A 14264-nucleotide genomic window follows, 5' to 3' on the forward strand; every position below is an offset into this window, starting at 1 on the left:
AGTGATTTCCAAAACTTTAAGGTGTCTAAGGGAAGATAACTGACTTTTTTTTTTAGATATATACTCTTATAAAGTGACTAGACAGGTTTCCAGAGGTAATTTTTTCAGTGAATTTTGAGTTTAAATGTGATCATAAAAAAGGAGTGATTGTCAACGACCAATTATCCCATTTTGAAAGATTGATAAATCAATCCACCTGAAAAACAGCCTTTCTTTCCAAAAAGCGCTCTTCCCCTCTATTTGAAAATAGATTTCCGTCCATATTTCAGAACTGTATTAAAAATAGCCCAACAACAGCTTTTAGTTAACAGCATTTCTATATTTTTGTTCTTGTGACCTGCAAATACTGGGTTTGGCTACTCATTAAAAGCTGAGTTATCATCTGATAAACTCCTTTGCAAGCAAGAGCACTAACAAGGAACCATACTTTTCACATCCCGACGGTACATATACTACATGACTGGAATAAATATATGCTTCTTGCAATAATCCTACAATAACACTGTGTACTGATAGTAAAACACAAATGCAAAATTAAAAAAGGCACATCACCTGAAGATCAAACAGTACGTCCAGAGGAATTTCTTCATGTATTTCATATTTCATATTTAGAAAGGCAAATAGCCATCTAGTGGTCTTCTACTTTGTTAATCCTGCACTTGGCAGCTTTTTAGTGGCTCAATCACTAAGAACTAAAGGTGGCAGCGTGTGAGAATGAGGAGGACAAACTGAAATAAAACAATCCTCGGCTAAAACTGCACAGCAGCTTAAATCCAGAGAGGGCTGCTTCCATTAATCTCTGTGGATTAAACTTCTAAATACTTCTATTCAAGCCAATTAATTCATGCATATGTCTGTCTTAGGCTCTTTTCATGTCATTTAATATGATGGAGGGCAAATTCCTGGGAAATGGAGGGGGTGAGTGGGTGGAGGAGGGGATATGTATCTACATTAGTGCATGCAGTCCTCTTCAGCAACACGCAGCTGTACGTCTCGATGCATGTTCACCGGTACATACATTTGCACACACACATCTTCATGGTAGAAGGCCATGTATTCATGTATTTCGAGATAATTTGGATGGTGGGCATGTTAAGACTGAAAGAAGCCTCCAAAAGTTGACTGACACATTCTGACAGCTGAATACTAATCATGAGATCAACCTCCGGCTAAATCTACAGGATCTCACAGGGGTTTCTGGCTGAGAAAAGCATAAAAAGGATTAACAGTGAATACAGAAACCGTCTAGAGAACAGAGAACCCTCGGTGCATGGACTCAACAACTTCAAATCTCAAGAGGAAGAAGAAACTGAGCATGTGGAATTTAAACATAAAAAAAAAAATACCGGACCTGAGCTGAAATTATATAAATGACAAAAGGGAAATGCAAAAGAAAACACCAAGGCCTTTCCTTTAAAAAAAAAAAACACCACGATTAATAAGAGACAACAGAGAAATACAGTCTTCAGCATTACCAGAAGAAATAATTTCCTGTTTGCTGTGATGTTGCTGATGATTTGGTGGCCCAGTGACATCATCTTGGCCAAAAGTAGAGTGCAGTCTAAAGCGCCTGAAAAAGCCTCAAGTCTCCAGTTACCAATCTGTGCGTACGTGCATGTTTCTTTGTGTGTTTGCATCTGTGTGAATCTAAGCAGCCTGCCAGGCAGAAACTGCTGCACAGTATTAATAGAAACCGAAATCGTCTGGAAAAATTCTAGGGACAAGAAAGTTCCAATCAGACCTGGGCCATAAAAACATTACAACTTTCATGCAGGTTGTTATGGTAATCAAATTTTTTCAAAAATGTAACTGTATAAAAATTATAATGTACGGTAACAAGAAAATAGAAGAAAAAACAAACAAACATTTTAAAATCTAAAGAATCTGTCGAATAATTTTTTTACATTGATTTATCAAAGGTAAATGAGAGCTATGGAAGAGAAACAGAAAAATATGATGCATAGTTTACAGCTAAAACAACGCTGTGTCAGGACTCAGCAGCAGAGAAGCAACCATGATTCTTTAGATGTCCAGCAAAACTGTTGTACACATGTATCATTTACAAATCCTGTATTAGTCTTCATGAGTCTTTGACTAGTTAAAAAACTTGCAAAGCCAGTTGCTGCACAAACAGCATCTTGCAACATTGCATCATACAGAACTGAGCAAACAGCCTGTTTTTAGAGTTTATCTGGCATTGCCTCAATGATAATGTGACGTTGTAGCCATAATATGCAATTATGCTGTAATATACAATACATGCACTGTAAGAAGCTTATGCTACACCGGCAGTGCATTAACCTGTTCATAGAATTGAATTCACTTTTCTTTAAAGACATTAAATTCACCCAGTATTTCATATGTCTTACTGATTAAAGATTCAGCATTGTAAGTATTTGCTGTAACCGAGCTCAAGCAGACAGGATAACTTTCCCCTTTTCCAGTTATTTCCAGCACATGCTTAAGGAAACAGGAATACTTCCATATATTGCAGCCCTATGCCTATACAGTTACATGTTTATAGATTTCAGGAAGATTATCAGCATTCATATATTTTCTAAATATTATTTCTTATCAATTTGCTCTTGTAGTCTTTGGTTAATCCTGCTATCTGACAAATATACAACCAGACTTTGCTTTTCCATATGTGTGAGTAAATAAATCCTATTCCTCATACAACCCCTCATCTGACAATCACTCGAAAAAGGTGTAGCACTGCTCCTCTTACCTGATATTTTTCTTGTCGGGTGTCTGCTGCGGGCTGTGCTCCCTCCTGAAATACTGAAATAAAAAAGACAAATACTGCAGCTAAACTGATATGTTAACGCCAAAACAAAATATCACTCAGCAAACAGAGTCTATAAACTTTACATCTCTCTCGTTTCACTTCTTCAGCTCTCTCTCATATCCACATATTCCTTATTCCTTATGGTCTTTTCACAGGCTCCATGACTTCTGTCACTCTGATCAGACATCAGTCCGTCCCTCTGACTGGCTGACCCAACTTGTGCACTAACCAGTGACATGCTTTAATTATTGAACGGCTGACCTCAATCGGTTGGCTACAGCAGACCAAAACACATTGCACGATTCAGAAACACATTACTACTATACACAAGTCCATGCATTTCATCACCATGGTAACTTAAAACATTGACTAGGTTTGACTTGGGTATGATTTCTGAAGTCTAAATATTTTTATATACATACAACAGACTGTCAGCGTTTCCCATTGCTCTTCTCAGTTCTTTCAAACACATGCACTATGACACTACTGAATGTGCTAAGACACTAAATACAGTACTACACAGATACTGGATAAGAATCAAGAACCTTTATTGTCATTGTGTGTTACCATATTAACATTTTGGTGAGACACTGGCTCAGAATGCACATAGATCGCACATAACATGGACACTCAACAAGACATAATGCTTTCACTTTGTTTTTTTAAAAGAAATTAGTTGAATGCATCATCAACACTTTCTAAAAAGCTTAAAGCATACAACTAGTTCTTAGCATCTCATAAGATTCCTATTCGAGTCAAAAAGACAGACAGCAGGGAAAGCAAGTTAAGCTAAAATGTTCAGTCCACAGAACAGATTTGTATAGTTTCTAAATATTTTGGAGTAGTATAAATAAACATAAAATATTAAAAGCAATTTACAAAATTTGTTTGGTGTTATTACTGTTGTTTTACAACAGAAAATGGCTCTGATAAAGGCCCTCTGTATACCACAACAACAACCCACTCAAACCAGAATATATGATATGCATTATGTCATGCATCAGAAATGAATTAGACTGGTATTTGATTCAAGTATGATTTTAAGTCAATAGGTCTACCAGGTATAATAATATTAGTTAAGAGCTTCCTTGTAAACAAATGCTAAATTAAGTCATAGTTGAGTTTCCTTTAGAGTAAGAAAAGTATGAAATATGAGTCTTGATACAACATGATACAGTCAACTGGAACCATGACTCACGCTATATCCGTTCATATCTGTGTTGCAGGGAAGAAAATGATTTATATCTTTAGGTATGCTATGTATGATTTACAGATGCTTTAATTTCATATCCAAATATATTCTGGAAAGAATGATCTGTGGTCCCACTTGTCCTGTTACAAATGATCAAACATAGTAGATGATACAAGATACATGATACCAAAGATCTCATGGTACTACCAGAGCATTTATAGATCAGGATATCTGGTACATTAGATACTTTTTGCCAGGGTCTGATTCAAGTAAGAGGCAAGCTTTTTTTCCTTTTTTTTTTTTTTACCCTCAGTCCCAACCAAAGTCATCATGTCAAATGCAACAAAAATGGTGCAGGTCTTCAGCAATGACATTCATTTCAACACTATCCTCAGAAACATGAGTGACATGTTGACTCTCATTATATTTTGATGAGTGTAACCCAACTGGGCTCTATTGCACGCTGTGTGGCTTGTGGCCTATGATTAGTTACAAATAGTTCAATGGGTCACACTATTTGGCTGTGATCCCGAGACCTCAGAGTTCGGACACACAACCTCCAAACCACAAGCTTACTGGTTATACAGAAGCACAATACTATTTTCTTACTTAAGAAAATTACATAAAATAATTGTCTAAAGTACGATTGTTAAACATTCACCCCTTTTTTAAACCCATGAAATTGTAGCACATGTTATGGGCTCCTACTGAAAAAATTTGACAGTGGTTGGTTTGACTTTCCACAGACAAATAACCACTTAAAAGCAACGATATAATGCATATTTCAGTACCTGCTTGACCTTCATTCTGAAACGATTTGAAGTTTTCCAGACCATCATATTGTTTTCTTGGCTCTGACCCATCATGGAAATTCTTCTACTGTAAAATTCTTCTACCCATTTTTCTTTAGCTGGAACTAGTTAAAAACGTCTGTTTGCAATAAATGCTTCAACCATTTATAATATTCTGATACAACAACATTAAACAAGAAGACAGCTAAACAAATAGCAAAGTAATAGCAATTTACATTTTAGAAACTTCATGGATTCTCCATATCTGCCATGTTGTTCATATTCATATTTTAAGATAACCCCCCCCCCCCCCCCCAGATGGAAAAGCTTATTGTATAACTTAATGTAAAACATGTTTTTTGTTTAGCTATGAATTTGGATTGTTTTATTTTTAACAAATTATGTATATAGGTAATGTTAAAATAAGGATAAAATAAATTTAGTACTAATTAGTGTTGTACCGATACCAATACCAGTATCGGACAGGGCCCCGATCCAGCACTAAAATGGTGGTATTGGAATCGGCAAGTACCAACAAATAGGGCACCGATACCATTTTGATGTTTGTATGTCACTTGGGCGCAGCCTTCTCTCTCCTGACTAGTATTATACATGTTATATAAGTTCATGAAAGTTGCACTATTTTGGCATTGGAGAGCCAAAACTCAGGGTTTAAAAGAGATTATTCAATTATTAATGTAATTTTACTGTGTTACTGTTGCACTACTATTGTACATGTTATAATTTCCCGAATGTTGCACTATTTTGGACTTTGAGAGCCAAAAGTTTATTCAACTATTGTCACCCATTCCATGTAGGCAATAAAAAGTTATACTACCCTAAGTAGTATGCAGTTCTTCATATATACACACACACAGACAACAATTTCAAACAGATGGTGTCAGTATGGTATCGGTATCGGCTAATACTGCACAGCCAGGTATCAGGTATCGGTATCGGGGGCAAAAACTGGCATCGGCGCAACACTAGTACTAATATCACTTTCACTTGGAAACGTGTTTATGGGGTTTCATACTTTTTGGCTTTTAAAATTTTTGGCCTGTAAAAAAATTAAACAAATGTTGGAAATAGATCAACAGAACGAAGAAATAAACTCAGCAAAGAAGCAGCAGAGTGTTGAACTATCAATTAGTGGCCGTGTGTTTATGTGGATTCACATTTGTGTCTTGCAAAAGCATAACCACAAAGTTGAGAGAAATTTATTATGATTGTATCTACAATAACTAAACAGATTGCACACAATTTGGCAATGAATGGTAAATGGATTATACTTGCATAGTCCAATGACACCACAGCTCTTTACACTACTGTCAGTCATTCACCTACACATTCAGACCCAGACTGTGGTGAGCTCTGTTAGTATCCACTGCTGCCCTGGGGCAGAATGACAGAAGTGATGCTGCCATACAACGGCACCACTGGACCATCAGACCACCAGCAGAAGGCAATGCGGGTGAAGTGTGTTGCTCAAGGACACAATGACTGAGACAGTCAGAGTGAAGGGATCAAACCGGCAACCCACCAGTTACAGGGCAAACTTCCTATCTCTTGTGCCACTGTTGCCAACCAAGAAAGGAAAGGAAAGGACAGTTTTCACCGATACAAACTTAAATGTGTAGTTTGGATTTGCATTGTGCCCCCTTTTCTCTAGCACCCCTAAATACTGTATCTCTCAACTTAATTTATTACCCTGGAGTAATTAGTAACTAGGGTTCACTTATTTGCAGATGCACAGAGGTGACCAGGAAAGGTGAACAGTACAGTTGTTCTGTGAAGACCTCAGAGATTTGTTAGAGGATATTAGACAATAGTAAACAAACAGCAAGACTACTTATAGCCCCAGACAGGGCAAGGATATGTATAAAGCGGGGTTAAGTTGAACATTCATATCCCAAACTTTTGATCGTCTCACTGAGCACTGTTCAGCCAATCATCTGAAAATGGACAGAGCATGGCACAAACCCAACAAGTCATGGACATCCACCTAAAGTGACAGGCTGCGGATGCAAAGTACTCATCAGACAAGGAATCAAGAGGCTCGTGTAACTATGAAGGAGCTGCAGAGATCCACAGGTCAGGCGGGAGAATCAATTCAAAAATTTTGCATTTGCAGAAGAGTGGGAAGAAAAAAGACCTGGTTGAAAGAAAGCCAATTTAGGTTTGCCACAAGCCATGCAGGGCAAACTGCAGACATGTGCAGGAATTTGCTCCAGCCAGATGACACTCAAGTTGAACATTTTGGCTGCAAAAGACTTAACTGGAGGATACTCACCTTCAGGCAGGATAACAGCTTTGCAGCTGGGGCAACACATAATGGCTTGAGTGTTGTTGCAAATACATTTTTCAGATATTAAAAGCCATGCATCAGCCCCCCCCCTCCCAAAAACAACAACAACAACAAACAAACAAACAGAAAACAACGTTTGTTGCATACAGACTTTTGCAAAATAATGTAATAGAACATTTCTTTCAACTCCTTTTAAGATAAACCTAAATCAGACACTTAAACATGCTAAGACAGATTCTCTCTCTCTCTCTCTCTCTCATTCTCTCTCTCTCACACACACACATACACACACCAAAAAGCAGTCAAACTGAGTTCTCAACATGAAGCTTCATGCATGCATGCACGTGTCTGTGAAGTTTGGCTCTGTCTTTCTTTGGTCCATACGGTGTTTTGTATTTGCCATAATCCCCTGTCAGCAACACTTAGGCAGGCAGACAATAGCAGAGAAGATCGACAGCCAAACCCGCTTCACTCTGAGCTTGGCAGGTCAGCATCCAAGCAGCATGTTTTACACACACACACACACACACACACACACACACACACACACACACACACACACACACACACACACACACACACACACACACACACACACACACACACACACACACACACACACACACACACACACACAGACACACACACACACACACACACACACACACACACACACACACACACACACACACACACAGTACTGTGCTTTAACGTCCATGAAGCACAGGAAACACACATGTCCCACTGAGATGCAGGGTACTCACACCTTCTCCAGGCTCTCTTCAAAGAGTTGTGATGCAGTTCTCAAGGACACAGCTTTCTGAGATCCTCTTTTTCTCTCTCTCTTCTTACACTGGCACACTCTCCTTGACTCTCACAATCTCTCATTTGCCTCTTGGTTGCACGACAGCAGATGCAAGTGTGTCGCTGCATTTTCTCTCCTCCATTTTTCATCCCTTTTCCTCTTTCCCCTTCGCTCTCAGCACTTCGCTACTTTTCACCTGCAGCAGAGCTCATAGTCTGCCATGAAGCAGACCTTCCCTCTTTTTTCAAGTGCTGGACAGTATAAGAATGAGGAAGCGAGAGGACTGGGGGGGGGGGGATGTTGAGCAAACAGACCATGTGCCACTTCAGACCAGATTGAGTCTAGCTGTTAAAGAAGTGGCCTATGAATAAAACTAAAAGATTTACATCAACTTTAACAATATTTGCAGAAAATAAAGGCACAAACTATTCAAAAAAGCCAAACTGGAGAACATTCGCCATTCATTTAAAAAGAACACTGGAGAATGTTGTTGAACAATACAAAAGTATAGAGAAAAGACATAAGAAGTGTGGAGTAATGGTTTGACAAGACTGGAGGCAAAATGTGGAGGAAAGACCAGGAAAGACAGAAAATAAGCCCTCCCTAAACTGCTCGTCTTTTCTGAAAAATGGTCCCAGTGGGACAGATCTAGAAAGAGGCAACACAAACAAACACGGGAAGCAGAAACAAACATCTATTTATGCAGCAGGGGGTCCAGTTTCCCAACCACATTTGCTTGCTGCTTTTACCTATTCAGCACTTTAAGGATAACAACTGTGTTTAAGAAGGAAACGAGAGAAAAGCACAAGAGAAGCAAAACTTATGGAGCCCATTTAAAGCTCTTCTGAGACTGATAAGGTCCATTCCTTTAGATTTGGACTGGCATGCATGCCTAAAAACAGATTTAAAGTCAGATATGTTCCAATTTCTGGTGTTAACACAATTCTGTTAAATTTAATTTATAATAACAATTGCTATAACAAGTCAATTACATTCAATCATTGACTTTGCACCAGCACTTTCTCTTTAGTTAGTATGTGGAGACGTATTGCATCAAGATGTGAACTTGCAGCAGTTCCTCTAACTGAAGATATATGTGGCGACAGTTACTCTATTTTAACAGCAGGGAACCTCCAGTAGAACCAAGCTTCTTGTATGCAATCTATCAAATATGACTATAAAACATGAACAATGCATGTAGTTATGGTAAGATAAATACACCTACACTCAATTCTAAGATTTGCACCCAAGTCACACACAATAAAATTTTTGAATTGAGACAACCTCAGATAGAAAACAAAACAGAAAAAAAACAAACAGAAAAAACAGCAGGGTCTTTTGCAGAAAACTATTTTTATTCATAAAAATGTTAAAAGTTGTAATAGAAAAACCTAATCTCCCTCTAAGTTAAGTAGCAGGCAAGTGCATTTATTCTAATTATCAGTAGGAGTTCAAACAAAGCCAGAGGCAATATCAAATAGTCAAAGTCTCTTTATTTGTCTCCCTAGAGGGAATTTGTTTGGTGAGGTAAAAAAATCAGCAACATTTACATTTACATTAACAAGTACTTGGAACCAACATTCTTGACAAGGCAACATGTTTCGGCTTGTGGGATTCATCAGGGTCATTACAAATCACCAAACAAATAGTTTTTAGATAAAAAAGAAAGTACAATGCAGAAACAATTCAAATAAACAATCACTACCTGTAACAGAAGCCACTCTTCCATAACTTACGTAAATACATAAAAAAATAATAAAATCAATATTTTAAAACACAACTAATTAAACAACACACAAATAACAGGGTTTTATTAAATTTTTAATTTTTTTTATTAAAATTGAAAGTAAAAAAAAAAAAGTTACTTAAAACAATGCCATCTTCTGATGACATGAAAAAACCCTGAATAAATCCATGCTACCATAAAAAGAAGGAATGCTCCTCCAACCTATGAAGGAATAAGCTATCCAGGTAGCTTTCCATTCTTCCTGACATGTTCATCTTGTGTTCATTAATAACTAACTGATAAATGAAGGAAGGAATGCTTGTACTGGTTAAGCTTACAGGGAAGAACTCTAGAAGAACTCTGTACTTTTAAGCTTAGCAGAACATAATCAGAGTACAGAACGTGGGAGGGATCTGTTATAATACAGTCTACCTGAGGATGGTCTGTTCAAATAGTTGTTGAGGAGTTAGAGGAGCTGTCATACCCTTAACTTTTCCTTCTGTCTTAATCGAAGTTAAAATCTGAGAAAGTGATTTTACTGTCATGTTACCAAACTAGCATGCAATGCTATAATTTAAAATTGACTTGAATGATGCTCCGTAAAAATCATCAGTACATCTGTACAAACACCAAACAACCTGGGTCTGGAATTAAAGTGTAGACGCTCATGGATCCAAGCACAAGCACTGTTTACTTGTGTTCGCCAGCTGAGGTCATTATCAATATGGACTCTCAGTTATTTGGTGGAGTTCACTTGGCGGGCGTCATGTCTGCGCACTGTAACTGGGAGGTGATCCCCAGTGAGAAAAGCTATTGTGGCTATCAAACAATTATCCATAGCAAATAAACATTGAAAACTGTTTCCAGTCTTTCATGATGATCTCTAGGTCAGATAATGAAATTGTCCCTGAGTATAGCAGGATCAGTTATGCTGTAAAGCAAAACAATCTTTTGGAGGAAATCAGAGACATTATTTTTGCCTAACTAACTTGTCAATTATAGAGGAGGAGGGGTGATGATAAGCTTGTTTGCCAGCTACATGAACTAGGGCTTGTACAACAAAGCAGGATTTGTGGTTGACTGAAGTAACTTCGGATTTAGTTTAGGAACCTTATAAGTATGGCACTATGCACAGGTATGACATATGCAGGTATAATATCCACATGGCAAGTTCAAAGTAACCAGGAGGTGTGGAGGAATTGTTACATGTTTAGTATGGAATGCAGAACAGCACAAGTCCTTGCTACTTAGGGAGATTCTGTAAATTACTGAACATTGGGGTGGGCTCAAGTTTTCTCCTAATGCTTCAGAATTATTTTTTTTCTAATTAGTATATAACAAACCATATCATGTTGTTCATTTGGGGATCTATTTCTAATTTGAAGACCTGGAAAATACCAAATGCTTCACATTTTAAGACCTTGGCATAGAGCTTGCAGTATGTACTTTCTTTTTCTTTTTCTTCTCTTGGGTATATGATTAAACCAGCTGTGTACTGTATATTTGTAAACATGTACATTTTATTTAATATTATCTTGAACTAATACTGAATACTGATATATATATATATATATATATATATATATATATATATATATATTATAAAATTAGATATATATGATGCTGGAAAAATCTATTAGATTGTCAGTTTATGTTACTGACTTTTTGAAATAAATTTACAAAAATAGATGAATAGTAACATGACATTTAAAATATATATTTATATATAAAACAAGGAAATGCCAATCTCATAACTGAAAATGTAATTAGCACTGTTTGATTTAAGAGTATGCTGCCCCAAGGTTCCAGGAAAGCCTTGTTACTAATGTACTGATGAAGAAGGAGCAATTGATTTGCAATGGACATGCAATGCATGAGCTGTGGCTTTTCACACAGGGGATCAATCAGGCTAGTATTAGTTAAAGAGTAAGCATCACCTGGGTTGCTTTATATATTTTAAAATAAACATGGTTCTCCTATTGTTCTGGAGTTTCATGCATTTAGACATTTTCTTAAAAGTTTGTGACACAAATAGGCTACAGACAAAAGTTAGAATGGGTATACCCTGACAGTCATAACTGCACTGAACATGTGCAATGTGTATAATTTCCTGTAAATAAAAAAAAACTGAACAAATCCCACCAGTAGCACTTTAGGTATTTATAACATATACTAATATATGTAAAGTGCCTTGAGATGACATGTATCATGAATTGGCGCTATATAAATAAAATTTAATTGAATTGAATGGAGACCGAAGACTCGATGTGACAACCACTGAAAGGAATAAGCCAAAAGATGAAGAAGACACTAATATTGTAGTCATAATGTGCATAAGAAGATATTTAAATGAATCCCAGTACATGTATATTTGGGTTTCTTCAAGAATCTGGCTTGAATATTTGTAATGTTGAGAAAAGAGAAGGGGGGTAGGGGTGGTAAAGAATGTAGAGCAGACAGAACGTTAAAAGTTACAGAAGAAAGAGGAAGTACTGAAACAACCGATTGGATAAGTAAACACTTCTGGAAACAAGATTACAGGTATACAGAGGGAAAGAAGGAAATGGTGGAGGACAAGGACGGGTGGAAGAGTGTAACTCACTCCTGTCCCCATCACCAGCGCTCAGTCCTAATTTACCCAGAACAATCAATTGGATCAGGAGGCAGACACTGATAGAGGACTACCATGCAACAGGATCCACCATATTCGTGCATGCACACACACAGATGCACAAACACAAACACACACTCTGAGGGAGAAGGAGGACTTGCATGCAACAGGATATATTCACACACACACACACACACACACACACACACACACACACACACACACACACACACACACACACACACACACACACACACACACACACACACTTTTATGCTGACAAGAGAGAAAAAGTTTGCAGCTCATATCTGCAGCCTTTGCACTGACTTCTACCAAGCAGACTGTATTGTGCACCAAAGTCATTGTGGCTGTGTGGGGCTACAGTAGGAGGTCAGGGCCCATGAGACACAACAAGCACAGGGGGAGCAGAACAGGAGTGAGAGAGCAGAAGGTTGAGGAAGAAAGGCTGAGAGAGCTGAGGTAACACCATCAGTAGGAGGTGAGCAGGAGAAAGAAACTAAGAGCACATTGCAGAAAAATAGGGAAACAAAGTTATCCCAACCTAGGATGTCCTCAGAGACAAATATTAATTCTCCTGAAAAATAAAAGAACAAAAATAAAAATATATAAATAGATCAACTATAATTTTTGCAAGGAATACAGACTATAAAGACATGATTTATTCTTCCACTCTAATAGGTTCTGTCTTCTCTCCATCCTTTAGAGGTCACACAAGTCTTATAAACCTGAAGAAGATCCTGCAGCTAACCTGATACAGTGATAAATGCAAATTTGACCAGCATCTTCAGTGATTTTTTTTTTTTTTTTTTTTTTTTTAGTTGCCGCAGGCAGCAGGGCCATCAGTAGGTAAGAGGACCATCTCAGGTCATCAAAGGGTGGTTCCTAGGAACCAGAGGTGATCCATGGCAGACACAGTGTTGATAAGGATGGGGAGGGGAAGCAATCTGGGGGATGTTCCCTGGAAGTCCACCATCATCTACTCAGTTGTGAGAGGGTTAAGCACCAGGTGGTTCTCAACACACAGGAAGACCAGCCAAGCCACCTCATATCTGTATACAGAGTTATCATTGTCCTCGATCAGACTGACAGTGGTGTCATCTGCAAGCGGCAGGAGTGTCAATGACATGTGCAGTTGTTTTTGTATGGAAAGAAGAGGAGTTGGGAGAGAGCACATCACTGGGAGGTGTGTGTGTGTGTGTGTGTGTGTGTGTGTGTGTGTGTGTGTGTGTGTGTGTGTGTGTGTGTGTGAGGGGGGGGGAGGTCCTCATGGTTTTAGTGTACAAGAAGGTGCACCCCAACCTTAACTGCAGCTCCCGGTCAGTCAGGAAGCTGGTGACCCATTGTCAGATTAAGTCCGGCCCTGTGAGCTGGAGGAGCTTCTGGTGGAGGATATCTGGGTTAATTGTATGAAAGCGGGGCAGGAGTCCTCAAACAATAACTTTGCATACATCACTTGGTTATCTAGGTGGTGCAGGATGAAGTATAGCCTTATTCAGTTATTCAGCCTTACCAGGCAAACAGGCTGGCAGATGATGCAACCAACCTGTTTGTCTGGCTCGCTGGGATCGCACCAGTCACTCAAAGTATTTAATGACTAGAGCAATCATGGCTACAGGCCTGAAGGCCAATTGAAGATCTAAGTGAAGATGGGGACCAATTGGTCAGCAAAGGCTCTCAGGCATGAGGGAAAGACATTGTCAGGTCTTGGAGCTTTCCTGGTCTTCTGGCGCTGAAATAGCCTATTAACATCTTCCACGGACATCTTAAATCTAAGTAGGGGATCTTTGGTGAGATTCGGCAAAGCTCTACAACGTCGGCTTTGTGTCAGAGTGAGATGTGGACAAGTTGGTTTAGGGGGTGAACAGCTTCTTTTTAAACCTGCAGTAGGTGCATAATATATTGACTACTTTCAAGGTGGGAGGAGCGTTTTACCCAGTCTAACAAAAAGTGTTTCTGAATAGTTTCAGAGAACAGAGGTTAAAAAAACAGTCTCTGTGGGAACTGCAGGCCCATAAACACTCA

This window comes from Fundulus heteroclitus, chromosome 4, assembly GCF_011125445.2.
Source record: "Fundulus heteroclitus isolate FHET01 chromosome 4, MU-UCD_Fhet_4.1, whole genome shotgun sequence".
In the NCBI taxonomy this organism is placed as follows: domain Eukaryota; kingdom Metazoa; phylum Chordata; class Actinopteri; order Cyprinodontiformes; family Fundulidae; genus Fundulus; species Fundulus heteroclitus.